We start from the raw sequence: 12654 nt of genomic DNA on the forward strand, positions 1-12654 counted from the left end.
ATAGTAGCAAACCTGAATTTCTTAAATTTTTTTTTTAGATTTAAAATGTGAATAGAAATCTAACATTTTCTTTTAACATTCTGATGGACCATCATGTACACCCTGGATGTGCCCATCCTACTCCACTCTGGGGACAATTACTTTAGAGGATGGGGTAGCTTGGGACCATTTCCACATTATTGCTGAGGAACATGAGGCCTAGACAGGCTGCAGTAAACTGAAGTCAAGAGAAGCCTGGGTTAGAGTTTACTGAAATGGCTCCATCATTCATCAGCTATGCAGTCCTGTGCGTAATACATAATCACAGGCCTTCTGTTTTTACATTTATAAAATAGAATAATATTGTAAAGTGGAGATAATACCTCATGGGGGTTGATGTGAGGATTAAATAAAATAATTTTGTTAATATAACCATAATACCTTTCTTAAACCCTCACAAATTAATCACATTCCCCAAACCCTTGCCCTTAGCCTTGACCTCTATCCTCCATTTATGAGGATCATGGAGGCCGTCAGTTGAGAACTCCTTTAATTTTAAGGCTCCTTATCACAAAACTCCTCTTATCCAAGCACAGTGCTTTCACTGTGCTCTGCAATCATCTCATGTTATCTCCTCATGGACCTTGTTCCATCAATTATCTGCTTTTTCCTATGTATTAATCTATTCCAATGCTACTGGCCTTTTCCCCTAAGTTGGAAACCATGTCCAAGTGTCTCCCAACACTGAAAAAATGGAAAAAAAAAAAATTTAACTTAGGTAATAAGCTAAAATCCACATTTATGCTCTTCCTTTATTTCTGAAAGGACACTATAAATAATAGCTTATTTAGTATTTCTAGATCTACTTCACTATTTTAAACTACATAACAATGTTCCATAGTCAACAAATATTTCTTGAGTGTCTACACTGTTCTATGCACTAAAGATATAGCAGTTAACAAGCTGGAGTGGGAAACAGAAAGTCAGTGAGGTAAACAAGTAAAATATATAATATTTTAGATGGTGCTAAGTACTTTGAGTTTAAATTTTTTTTTGTTGTTTATTTTTGAGACAGAGAGAGAAACAGAGCGCAAGTGGGGGAATGGCAGAGAGAGACACACACACAGAATCTGAAGCAGGCTCCAGGCTCCAGGCTCCAAGGTGTCACCACAGAGCCTGACTTAGGGCTCAAACTCACGAACTGTGAGATCATGACCTGAGCCAAAGTTGGACACTGAACCAACTGAGCCACTCAGGCATCCCAAGTACTTTGAGTTTTAAATAGAGTGGTCAGAGAAAGCATATCTGGGAAAAGTGACATTGATTAAAAGAAGGTGAAAGAGATTAAAAAAGATTAAAAGATTAAAAGAAGGTGAAAGAGAAGCCTTTATAGATATATAGGAGAAGAACATTCAAAGAAGAGGAAAAAGCATCTACAAATGTCCTGGTCAGGAGAATGTTTGCCATTCAGTTATAGTTAACAGTATACATATATAAGTGATGTTAAGTACTACTCACATTCAGTCAAGGTCCTATCTGAATATATTAAACCAAAAGACTAAATTGTAAAGTTAACAGCAACCAGCAATCCTTATATAAAACAAGAGGAATCAGGAGAGAGATTCTTTTTATGTACACACAGAAAAAGTTACAAGAAAATAGGCATTGCTGTTATTGTGCTCATTTATGTAAGTGGTCACAGGTCCTAGTTGACATTTGTAACTGTTGTCTTCCACTATCCATTGATTATTTCCTTTGCCCTCCACTAGAACCTTTGGATTTTTATCTGGTGGGGTGAACCAAACTTTCATTCCTGAATCTCTCTCAGGGTCCTACTTTTTTCTGACTGCTTTAATTTCCCATCAGTCTTTCCTATTAGATGTGGAAGTGCTCAGAAAATCCCCTGGAGGGACACCTGGGTGGCTCAGTCGGTTAAGCAGCCGACTTCGGCTCAGGTCATGATCTTGTGGTCCGTGAGTTCAAGCCCTGCGTCGGGCTCTGTGCTGACAGCTCAGAGCCTGGAGCCTGTTTCAGATTCTGTGTCTCCCTCTCTCTGACCCTCTCCCGTTCATGCTCTGTCTCTCTCTGTGTCAAAAAATAAATAAACGTTAAAAAAAATTAAAAAAAAAAAAGAAAATCCCCTGGATTTCAGAGAAACTCTTGGGAAACTGTCCCTATTATGTAGCAGAGACCCAGTTCCCCCTTGGTATTTAGGATCAGTCATCTCACTCAGTGAGTAATCCATTTTTGGCTGTTGGTCCCATGGCATGGAGAGCCCAAAATGGCTAAATGACACCTCAACTTCCCATTCAATGGAACTATTATTGTGTTTGTGGTAGAAGCATTTCCCTGTTGGAACTAAGGCTTCCAAACCAACAGAACTCAAAGTTGAAGAAATGGGAAGTAAAAATTCTGGAAGTAGATTATTAGGTGTAAGAATGGGAAAAGCCACTTCTATTTCCCACCTTTGATTTGTGGATCTGTTCATTCTGGCTATAGAAGAGACAGCATTATACACTGAAAGATGTGTTAATTTTGGAAGATAATCCCAATCTTTCAAGATGTCCTCTCCGCACTGGCATTGGCGTTGAAACCAAGCCATCACTAGGTTGTTCGAACATTACATCAGACTAGCTGCTTCTGGATAATGGGGTATGTGGGAAAGATCAATGAATTCCATAGACAAGAGCCCATTACCATGCTTCTTTTTTGGTGAAATGTGTTTCCTGATTAGAAGCAATGCCGTATAAAACACCATTATAGTAAATACGGCATTCTGTTTAAATCCATGGATGATGGTGGTGCTGGCCGAAGTACCATATGAGCAGGGAAGACACAATCCATACCCATAATATACATTTATTTCAGTAAGGACAGATTGCTGTTACCTCTGTGATATAAGGAGTCCAGTGTAATCAATTTGTTACTAATTGGCTGACTGCTGCCCCAGGGAATGTCATACTGAGGGTCTAGCCTAAGTCTTTATTGCAAGTATGTGAGGCTTCCTGGGGGCTTAGCTAGGTCAGACTTATTGAGGGGAAGCTGATGTTGTTGAATCCATGCATAGTCTTTATCCCTGTAACATGGCCAGGTTGTACTTGAGCTCCTTGAACAAACACTGCTGTGTCTGAAAAAAGGTAGAGTGACATCTATACTATGTGTCCTCTTGTCCATCTGATTGAGAGCCTCCCCTGCAATAGATGACCTTTTGTGAGCATTTTTATTGAACTCAAATATCGTTACAGCTTGCCCATTGGAAAGGTCCATTCACATACCTCTTCCCCACACCTTCTTTCTAATTATCTTCAAAGGCCTCTATTCTCTCCAAGTCTCCTAAGCATGCAATGAAATCATTAGCAACTACCAGTTAATTAATCAGTATATATCTGTTCTTCTGGCCAGTTCACCATCCAGATAGAGTGGACAACCAAATGTATTTTTTGGAGATCTACCCACTGAGAGGATTTTGCTTCACCACTATCTTTCGAGGATTTTCCAGTTGAGGGTTGTAATGCTACAGCAGTATCTCCTATTGGGTGCAGAAGTATCTGAAAACCAGGCATGACGCAGGTAACTTACATTGGTTGATTTTCAAATGTTAAATCAACTTTCAGTTCCTCAAATAGTTTTTATCTTTTCTTGATCATTCTGACTGGAGGCTTGTGGGTTTTATTAATTCAAAAAAGCAAGCTTTTGTTTGCATTGTTTATTGCTATTTTTGTCTGTTTTCTATTTTGTTGATTTCTGCTTTTATCTTGATTATTTCCTTCTATTTCCATTGGGCTTAATTTGCTCTTATTTTCTAATTCCTTAAGGTGAAAATGTAGATTGTCGATTTTAGATCTTTTTTTAATATATAAACATTTAAAGCTATAAATTTCCCTGGAAGCACTGCTTTATCTGTATCCCACAAATATCAAAATGTTTTCATTAACATCCATTTAAAAATATCATCTTTAAAATTTTTTTTTTATTTTTTTAATGCTAATTCATTTTTGAGAGAGAGAAAAAGACAGAGTATGCATGGGGGAGGGGCAGAGAGAGAGGGAGACACAGAATCTGAAGCAGGCTCCAGGCTCTGAGCTGTCAGCACAGAGCCCCACATGGGGCTCAAATTCACCAACTGTGAGATCATGACCTGAGTCTAAGTCAGACGCTTAACCGACTAAGCCACCCAGGCACCCCTAAAAATATCTTCTAATTTCTCTTGATTTTTTGACTTGTGGATTATTTAGAAGTATGTATACTGATTTCCAAATATTTTTAGTTTTCTTAGAATCTTGTTATTTATAACTAATCCCAGTGTCAGAGAAACTGTCTTTTAAATTGTCAATGTTTAAAAATTTATCAGTACTTGTTCTTTGGCTTCACATATAGTCTATCCTGGTGAATATGTCATTTGCCCTTGAAAAGAATGTGTATAGTTGTTGGGCATTGGGTTCTATTAATGTCAATTAGGACAAAGTAGTTAATTGTGTTGTTCAGTTCTTATATGTCTTTGATGGTTTTCTACCTGGTTGGATTGTCAGGTTAAAGACTATAAAAGAAAATTCACTTCATGTCATTACTTGTAAGTGTTGACTCCCTGTCAGAATCTACCTGCTTTTGTTCACTCTCCAGTGCCTTCAGGGAGGTGTTTTTATGGTGTGTTTTGTCCAGAGTTTATGTCTGGTCCAGCACAGGGTCTTACTAGAAATACCATAAGTGGGTAATTCCAATAACATTTTATTAAGCTATCCATTTAACTTAGGACACCAGGATCAATCACCCACTGCCAAAGATTCTTACATATCAAAATTTTCTGAACACCATTTCATTTCTGCTACTCCTTATGATAATTGTGCCTACATTTTTTTTTATTTTTACCTGTTAAATAAGCTTTTTATTTTAGAATATTTTAGATTTATAAAAAACTTGTGAAGAAGAATAAAGAGTTCCCATATATCCCCCACTCAACTTCCCCTATTATTAACATCTTATCTTAGTATGGTACCTTTGTATACTTAATGAACCTATATCATTACATTGTTATTAATTGAAGTCCATACTTCATTTAGATTACTTTAACTTTTACCTGATAATCCTTTTTGTGTTCTAGGATCTTATCAGGGATACCACTTTACATTTAGTTGACATGTCTCCTTAGGTTCCTCTTGGCTGGGACTTTTCCTTGTCTTTGATGACCTTGACAGTTTTGAAGAGTACTAATCAAGTATTTTGTAGAATGTCACTCAATAGGGATTTGTCTGATGTTTATCTCATGATTAGACTGGGGTTGCCTGGCTGGCTTAGTTGGTAGGACATCTGACTCTTGATCTCAAGGTCATGAGTTCAAGACCCACAGTTAGGTGTAGAGATTCTTAAAAAAGAGAGAGAGAGATGAGGGACAGAAGCAAAAAAGCCTGGGGCTATGTGTTTTGGGAGGAAGGCCACAGAGTGCCATTTTAATCAAATTATATCAAGGATATTGCTATGAACTGGATTGTGTCCTTCCTTAGCTCCACAAATTCATATGTTGAGCCCTAGGCCCCAATTTGACCCTATTTGGAGATAGGGCCTTTAGGCTGTAATTAAGATTAAATGAAGTAGTAAGGGTGGGGCCTTGACCCAATAGGATTAGTGTCCTTATACAAGAGACACCAGAGGTCTCCCTCTGTCCATCACCTGAGGACATAGTGAGAAATGGGCCATCTACAAGCTAGGAAAAGAGTTTTCAACAGAAACAGAATTAGCCATCACCTTGGTCTGGGATTTCTCAGCCTCTAGAACTATGAGAAATAAATTTCTGTTCTTGAAGCCACCCAGTCTATGGCATTTTGTTATGGCAGTCCTAGTTTTTTTAGGCAGTCCATACATATGACTTATAGCCTTGATAATGTGGCTGAGGTAGTTTTGTCAGGTTTCTTCAGTGTAAAGTCACTTTTTGGGCACCAACCCAGATGTCATCATTCCAGTTTCAGTGTCATCCCCTTCCCCATCATTGCCTTGTCTTTCACTAGAGAGTTCTGGCATGGCTATGAAATCAACTTATGTTGTAATTCTGAAATCTGCACAATTAAATTCTATGATTTTCAGCAATATTAGATTGTAAATATAAAAAATAAGGGATTCTTTAGGACTGCCAAAGAAGCTTTCTCTGTCTCTTGAACTGAATGTTTAATGACTTGACCTTTTCCATTTCTTATATGAGTTCTTTGTGGGGAGCAAATGAAGCCACTCCCAACATAGAGTTGTTACTGTCTACATTACCATCAAACAGTCATACGTGGCTTCAAAGCGTTTGCTTTAGTGGGCACTCCAACACAAATGACTAAAGGTGATAAGTTGATCATTTATGATGCCACTACATCCCATTTCCCACTGACAACTTGCTCAACATTGCATTTGAATTTGAGGATATAAACAAATCAACCCCAAATCCTATAGCTGAAAGTCAGCCTCCTAGAACTATTCTTGGGACCATTTCCTGTATTAGTCAGTGTTCAACAAACTACAGCAGTTACCTTAACTAAGAAAATTCATATAAACAGTTATTGGAGATATCCTAGGCATTGGAGAATTGAAAAGAGAAAGTGGGACTAAGAAGTAGTAACTGCAAGAAGTAGATGGGGAAATAAAGAGTCAAGGTTGGGATCGTTGGGATTAAACACTTGAAGGAGGGGCCCTCGGGAGCTGGAACCCAGACCTTAAAAACACGCTACCTGACTTATACTGGTAGCTCAGTAGCTTAGCGGTGGGCCTCTTCGTGACTCAGACCTCTGAGGGGGTTGCTGCCTAGCTGGTACTGGTCCCTCTGAGGAATGTGATAAGGCTAGTTCTGGGAGTATGGAAAGGAGTCCAGGACTGGTGCTGGCATGTGACTGGATAGAAACAAAAAGCGAACAGGAAGGAGCAGCAGTCCCTTCTTCCTTCTTCCTGCCTCTCATCTCCCACTATTGACTATTGGCAGGAGATAACAGAGAGCCAGGCTGGTGAAGGAAAAGTGTGAAACGCAAAGACCCAGCCTCAGCACCACAAAACTACGCATAAACGGCTTGAAGCTGAGGAACAGCTTCTTTATTATCAGTACAGTTAGACAATCATTGCTCAAATTATATACAAAAAGATGAAGGGGAGGCAGGAGTCTAGGACATTTCACCGATTTCTAGTGTTCGTAACTGAATGAATAGTGGAGAAAGGTAGAATAAATGTGGAGTTGAGAGTTAGAAAGGAACTAGTTTGCGGCATGTGAAAAGATCTGCTGGGGTTGATAAATTTAGTTTGAGAAGCCTGGAGTCTAATATAGTACAATTCAAAGTGTGGTCTTTGGACTAGCTGGTCTGTAATGTAAACAAAAAAAATTGCAGTAAAGTATGTATAACTTAAAATCTATCACTTTAATCATTTTACAACTGTGGTAAAAAAAAAAATATATATATATATATATATATACATATACATATATAATTTAAAATTTACCATTTTAACCATTTTTTAATGTACAATTCCATGGCATTAAGTATATTTACATTGTTTTGTAACTATTACCACCATCCATCTCCAGATTTTTTCCATCATCCCAAACTGAAACTCCGTGCCCAATAAACAGTAACTTCCCATTCCTCTCTCCCCCCAGCTCCTGGTCACCACTATTCCACTCTAGTCTCTATGAATTTGACTCTTCTAGCAACCTCATGTAAGTGGTATCATGCATTATTTGTCCTTTTGTGCCTGGCTTATTTCACTCAGCATAAATACCTTCAAGGTTCACTCCTGTTGTAGCACGTATTATAATTTAATTCCTTTTTAAAGCTGGAAAACATTTCACTTTCTGCAATTTGGGGGGTTTTTTAAATGCATTTTTATTTATTTTTAAAGTAGACTCTACTCCCAATGTGGAGCTGGAACTCATGACTCTGAGATCAAGAGTCACATGCTCTATGACTGAGCCAGCTAGGTACTCCGCAATTGGCTTTTATCAGTCCTCAATAAGATAAAAGTTTGTTCCAGAATGTGAAGTATCTATGTCAGCAAGCACAGTTTTGTAGGAAGAATTTTTCAGTGAAGGAAACAGTATGGTGATTTACATTTTGGAGCAAGGTCCCTTTTTCATTGCTTTGAGTAGCACTGGGAGTAGGTATTTAGAGACAGCTTTTGACTGGAGATTCAGAAATCATTATTGTGTAAAAGAAAAAAAAATTCAAACTAGAACCAGAATGCATTTTTTTCAGGTTATAATTTACATCTGCCTTCGAGGGAGAAATGAGAATTTCTGATAAAATGCCTACACAAAATCCTAAAAAAACTAAAGGGATTAAAACTTCCAAGAAGCCAGTTATGCACCCAGTCACCTTTCAGTTCAGAGTGTAGTGAATTTCACCAAATATTCTTTTTTTTCTTGTAACTAATCTAAAGTGATTTTTTCTATTTTTCTTTTTCTTTCTTTCCTTCCTTCTCTCTTTCTCTCTTCCTTCTTTCTTTCTTTCTTTCTTTCTTTCTTTCGAAAGATTTTATTTTTAAGTAATCTCTACACCCAGTGTGGGGCTTGAACTCACAACCCAGAGATCAAGAGTTGCATGCTCCATGGACTGGAAACAGCCAACCATCCCTAAAATGATTTTTCTAACCAATCTCTTTTCCTCCCAAATATCCCTACCAAAAATAAATCTTTGAATTGGACTTCTCTTTTTTTTTAATGTTTATTTATTTTTTGACAGAGACAGAGTGTGAGCAGGGGAGGGGCAGAGAGAGCGGGAGACTCAGAATCTGAAACAGGCTCCAGGTTCTGAGCTGTCAGTACAGAGCCCAACGCAGAGCTCGAACTCACAAACCGTGCGATCATGACCTGAGCTGAAGTTGGACGCTTAACTGACTGAGCTACCCAGGCATCCCTGAACTGGATTCTTTTTTTCTTTCTTTCTTTCTTTCTTTCTTTCTTTCTTTCTTTCTTTCTTTCTTTCTTTCTCTTTCTTTCTTTCTTTCTTTCTTTTTCTTTCTTTCTTTCTTTTCTATATTTATTTATATTTTTATTATTTTTTTAAATTTACATCCAAGTTAGTTAGCATATAGTGCAATAATGATTTCAGAAGTAGAATCCAGTGACTCATCCCCTACATATAACACCCAGTGCTTATCCCAACAAGTGTCCTCCTCAATGCCCCTTGCCCATTTAGCCCATCCCCCACCCACAACCCTCCAGCAACCCTCAGTTTGTTCTCTTATGTTTTGTCCCCTCCCTGTTTTTATATTATTTTTGCTTTTCTTCCCTTTTGTTCATCTGTTTTGTATCTTAAATTCCACATATGAGTGAAGTCATTCTGTGACTAATTTCCATAATACACTCTAGTTCCATCCATGTTGTTGCAAATGGCAAGATTTCATTCTTTCTAAATGCCGAATAATATTCCATTATATATATACACCACATCTTCTTTATCCATTCATCCACCAATGGACATTTGGGCTCTTTTCATACTTTGGCTATTGTCGATAGCATTTCTATAAACATTGGGGTGTGTGTGCACCTTCGAAACAGCATACCTGTATCCTTTGGATAAATACCTAGTAGTGCAATATCTGGGTCATAGGGTAGTTCTATTTTTAATTTTTTGAGGAACCTCCATATGGTTTTCCAGAGTGGCTGCATCAGTTTGCATTCCCACTGAATTGGACTTCTTAAAGGATAATAGTAAAAAAAAAAAAAAAGAAAAGAAAAGAAAAGAAAAGAAAATTATGAATCAGATGCAGATATGAAATAAATACATGTCAAAGATTTGACTTAACTCATTATTTAATGAAGGATCTGGAAAAGATGTTACAATCAGTTCAAAGGAAAACCCAAAGACCAAATATCTAAGCCTATCAAAAACGTTGACATACATTTTCTCAATATACACAAAGCTGGCTTATTAAGAGGTGTGGGGGAGTGGGGTTGTCAATAGAAGCTTCACCTAACAGCATTTATTTGCACATCTAAAGACAATAATTATTTGCATTATTATCAGCTTTCTACAAATTAACATATATCTCTTCAGCAGTGTAAAACAGCTCAAAAACTAAAGAAGGCAGAAACCCCATAGAATCTGGTAAGTGGGAAGGGTATGCTTAGAACAATGCAGTTTTCTATTTCCCGATAATCTTTTCGCCCATTTAGAAGTATCCTACTATTGGCCTTCTTCGTTGTTGTAAGATACTAAAGAAAGTTTAATGTATGCTCATAACAAAATTATCTGAAAATTTTTCATATACACTTGGCTTCTAACGTTGGTTGCTGATGTGGGAAAGTGAGGCAGGAATCTTGAAAGTATGAAAGTAAGTAATTTTCACTGAATCCTCATGTTTTTAGTATGACACCCCATTCTTTTTGTTGTTGTTAATTTTTTTTAAGTTTATCTTTTTATTTTGAGGAAAAGAGCAAGCAGGGTAGGGGCAGAGAGAGAGAGAGAGGGAGACAGAGAATCCCAAGCAGGTTCCACACTGTCAGTGCAGAGCCTGATGTGGGGCTTGATCTCATGAACCAGGAGGTCATGACCTGAGCTCAAATCACGAGCCGGATGCTCAACTGACTGTGCCACCCAGGTTCCCTAGTTCCCAGGTTCCCTAGTATGGCACCCTTATTCTTAACTAGACAAGGTATCTTCTACTTTATTGTCTCCAGGGAATCAATCCTAAACCTTCTGCAGGGTTGGCAGCTAGGAAGGAAATCAGGTGGTCCAACTGCTTCTGAAATAGACTTTTAACCAGTTATTCTGCTTTTCGTCCCAACTTTACCCCTGCGTCTTGAGGTACCTGGTGCTTCCAATTCTTGAGGCTTTTGGTGGTTTTGTAGGGCAAACCAGGCTTGCTTTTGGCCTGTCCTTTGATAGATGAAGAAGAGTCTGCTAAGTCAGTTCCCACTATCCGTCTGCTTTCCAGCTTCCAAAATGTTAGTGATTTTATCTCCTGTTCTCTAAGAGACTGACTATACAAACAGAAAATAGCCAGGTCTCATATGACAGTAGAACTCTGACCCATGACTTCTACAGCAACCACCAGCCTGGGAAGCCAAACCACAGCTTCTGAGTCAAACAGCCCAGAATGGTTAGAGCTTGTTGATGGGTCTGCTTCTTTATATTTTGCTCCTACTTCCAACACAGGACCAACCAGAGAAAGCCAAACCAATCACATAAGAAGCCTGGCTTCTAGTCAGCCCATCTCCAGTTTCCCCATTACAATGGCCACCAACCATATCTGAAGCTGCCCCTGTTTTCATTATAAAAGTTTCCCACTTGTCTGTCTGTTTTTGAGTCTTTGCCAATTGCGAGTGATGGTGGCTGACTCTCTGCTAGGTTTACTCTCATTTTGGTCGTCTGCTTTTTCTATATCTTTTTTACCTTGAAGTTACGTTTTTTCCCTGTTTTTACTTATTTTTTTATTTTTTAAAAATTTTTAATATTTATTTATTTTTGAGAGAAAGAGAGAGCACGAGCTGGGGAGGGGCAGAGAGAGAGAGAGGGAGACACAGAATCCGAAGCAGGCTCCAGGCTCTGAGCTGTCAGCACAGAGCCCGATGCGGGGCTTGAACCCATGAACCATGAGATCATGACTTGAGCTGAAGTTGGACACTTAACCGACTGAGCCACCTGGGCGCCCCTTGTTTTCAAAGAGAGATTTCAGTAGGAAGTAGAGTTACATGTGGCTTACTCCATCATCTTAAACTGGCATTCTCTTTGTGTGTGTGTTTGTGTGTGTGTGTGTGTGTGTGTGTATGTGTGTGTGTGTGTGTCTGTGTGTGTGTCTGTGTCTGTGTTTCTGACTTAGATGTCAGGAATCCACTTTTACCCTCCAGCTTCAGAAGGCCCACACATAACATTTGCTTTTCTTCTTGCAAACATGGATACAAAATTCAACACCCATTCAAAGTCCTCCAAAGAATCTACTGGAACTAAAACATTAGAGGATGATACACAATTGGCTTTCCTGAGCCTTACCTATGAGAGATAGAGGATGAGGTTACATTATGTGTACACATCCCACACCAAAGAACTTAAACTCAACTCCCCAAATGCTCTAAACGTTTCTTTCTCCCTCAAAGTCTCTCCTCTGAGATGTCTTTCTCTTTCTCCCAGGAAGCTGGGAGCCTTGCTGATTCCTCCCGTTATCTCTGATTGCTCCCTGAATTTTCTAATTCCTCACCCTTTTACCCTAGGAAGCAGTTCAGCTCAACCTCCATGAGCACCACTCACTATAAAACAAAAGGAATGCTGATTCACCAGCCTTTGAACCCCTATTGTTAGGTGAACTTTTCCCATGGCAGTGAGAGTCTCACCCTCATTTCATTTTATTTCATTTAAAAAATATATTTATTTATTTTGAGAGAGAGAGAGCCCGAGCACAAGGAGGGGTGCAGACAGAGAGAGGGAGAAAAGAGAATCCCAAGCAGGCTCTGTGGTGACAGCTTGGGGTGGTATCTCACAAATTGTGAGATCATCACCTGAGCCAAAATCAAGAGTTGGACACTTAGGGATGCCTTGGTGGCTCAGTCAGTTAAGCATCTGACTTCAGCTCAGGTCACAATCTCATGGTTCGATCTCATGGTTCGTGAGTTTGAGCCCTGCTTCGGGCTCTGTGCTGACAGGCTCAGAGTCTGGAGCCTGCTTCAGATTCTGTGTCTCCCTCTCTCTCTGCCCCTCTCCCACTTGCGCTCTGTTCTCTCTC

The 12654-nt window shown here is 38.9% G+C and overlaps 1 protein-coding gene across 3 annotated transcripts in view; it reads left to right on the forward strand.

The window, feature by feature from the left end:
• The window catches only part of EXD2 (exonuclease 3'-5' domain containing 2), an 86280-nt gene that overhangs the window by 14320 nt on the left and 59306 nt on the right, over positions 1-12654 (forward strand). The window contains exons 2-3 of one of the 3 annotated variants that reach the window (XM_042943605.1): positions 3382-3549; positions 7595-7654. The exons of 1 other annotated variant lie outside the window; for it this stretch is intronic. The gene's annotated coding sequence lies outside the window, so the exon portion shown is untranslated. The remainder of the gene's footprint in view (positions 1-3381; positions 3550-7594; positions 7655-12654) is intronic. One more of the 3 variants, XM_042943606.1, reaches the window with a different exon arrangement.

Source organism: Panthera leo, chromosome B3 (genome assembly GCF_018350215.1).
Source record: "Panthera leo isolate Ple1 chromosome B3, P.leo_Ple1_pat1.1, whole genome shotgun sequence".
Classification (NCBI taxonomy): Eukaryota; Metazoa; Chordata; class Mammalia; order Carnivora; family Felidae; genus Panthera; species Panthera leo.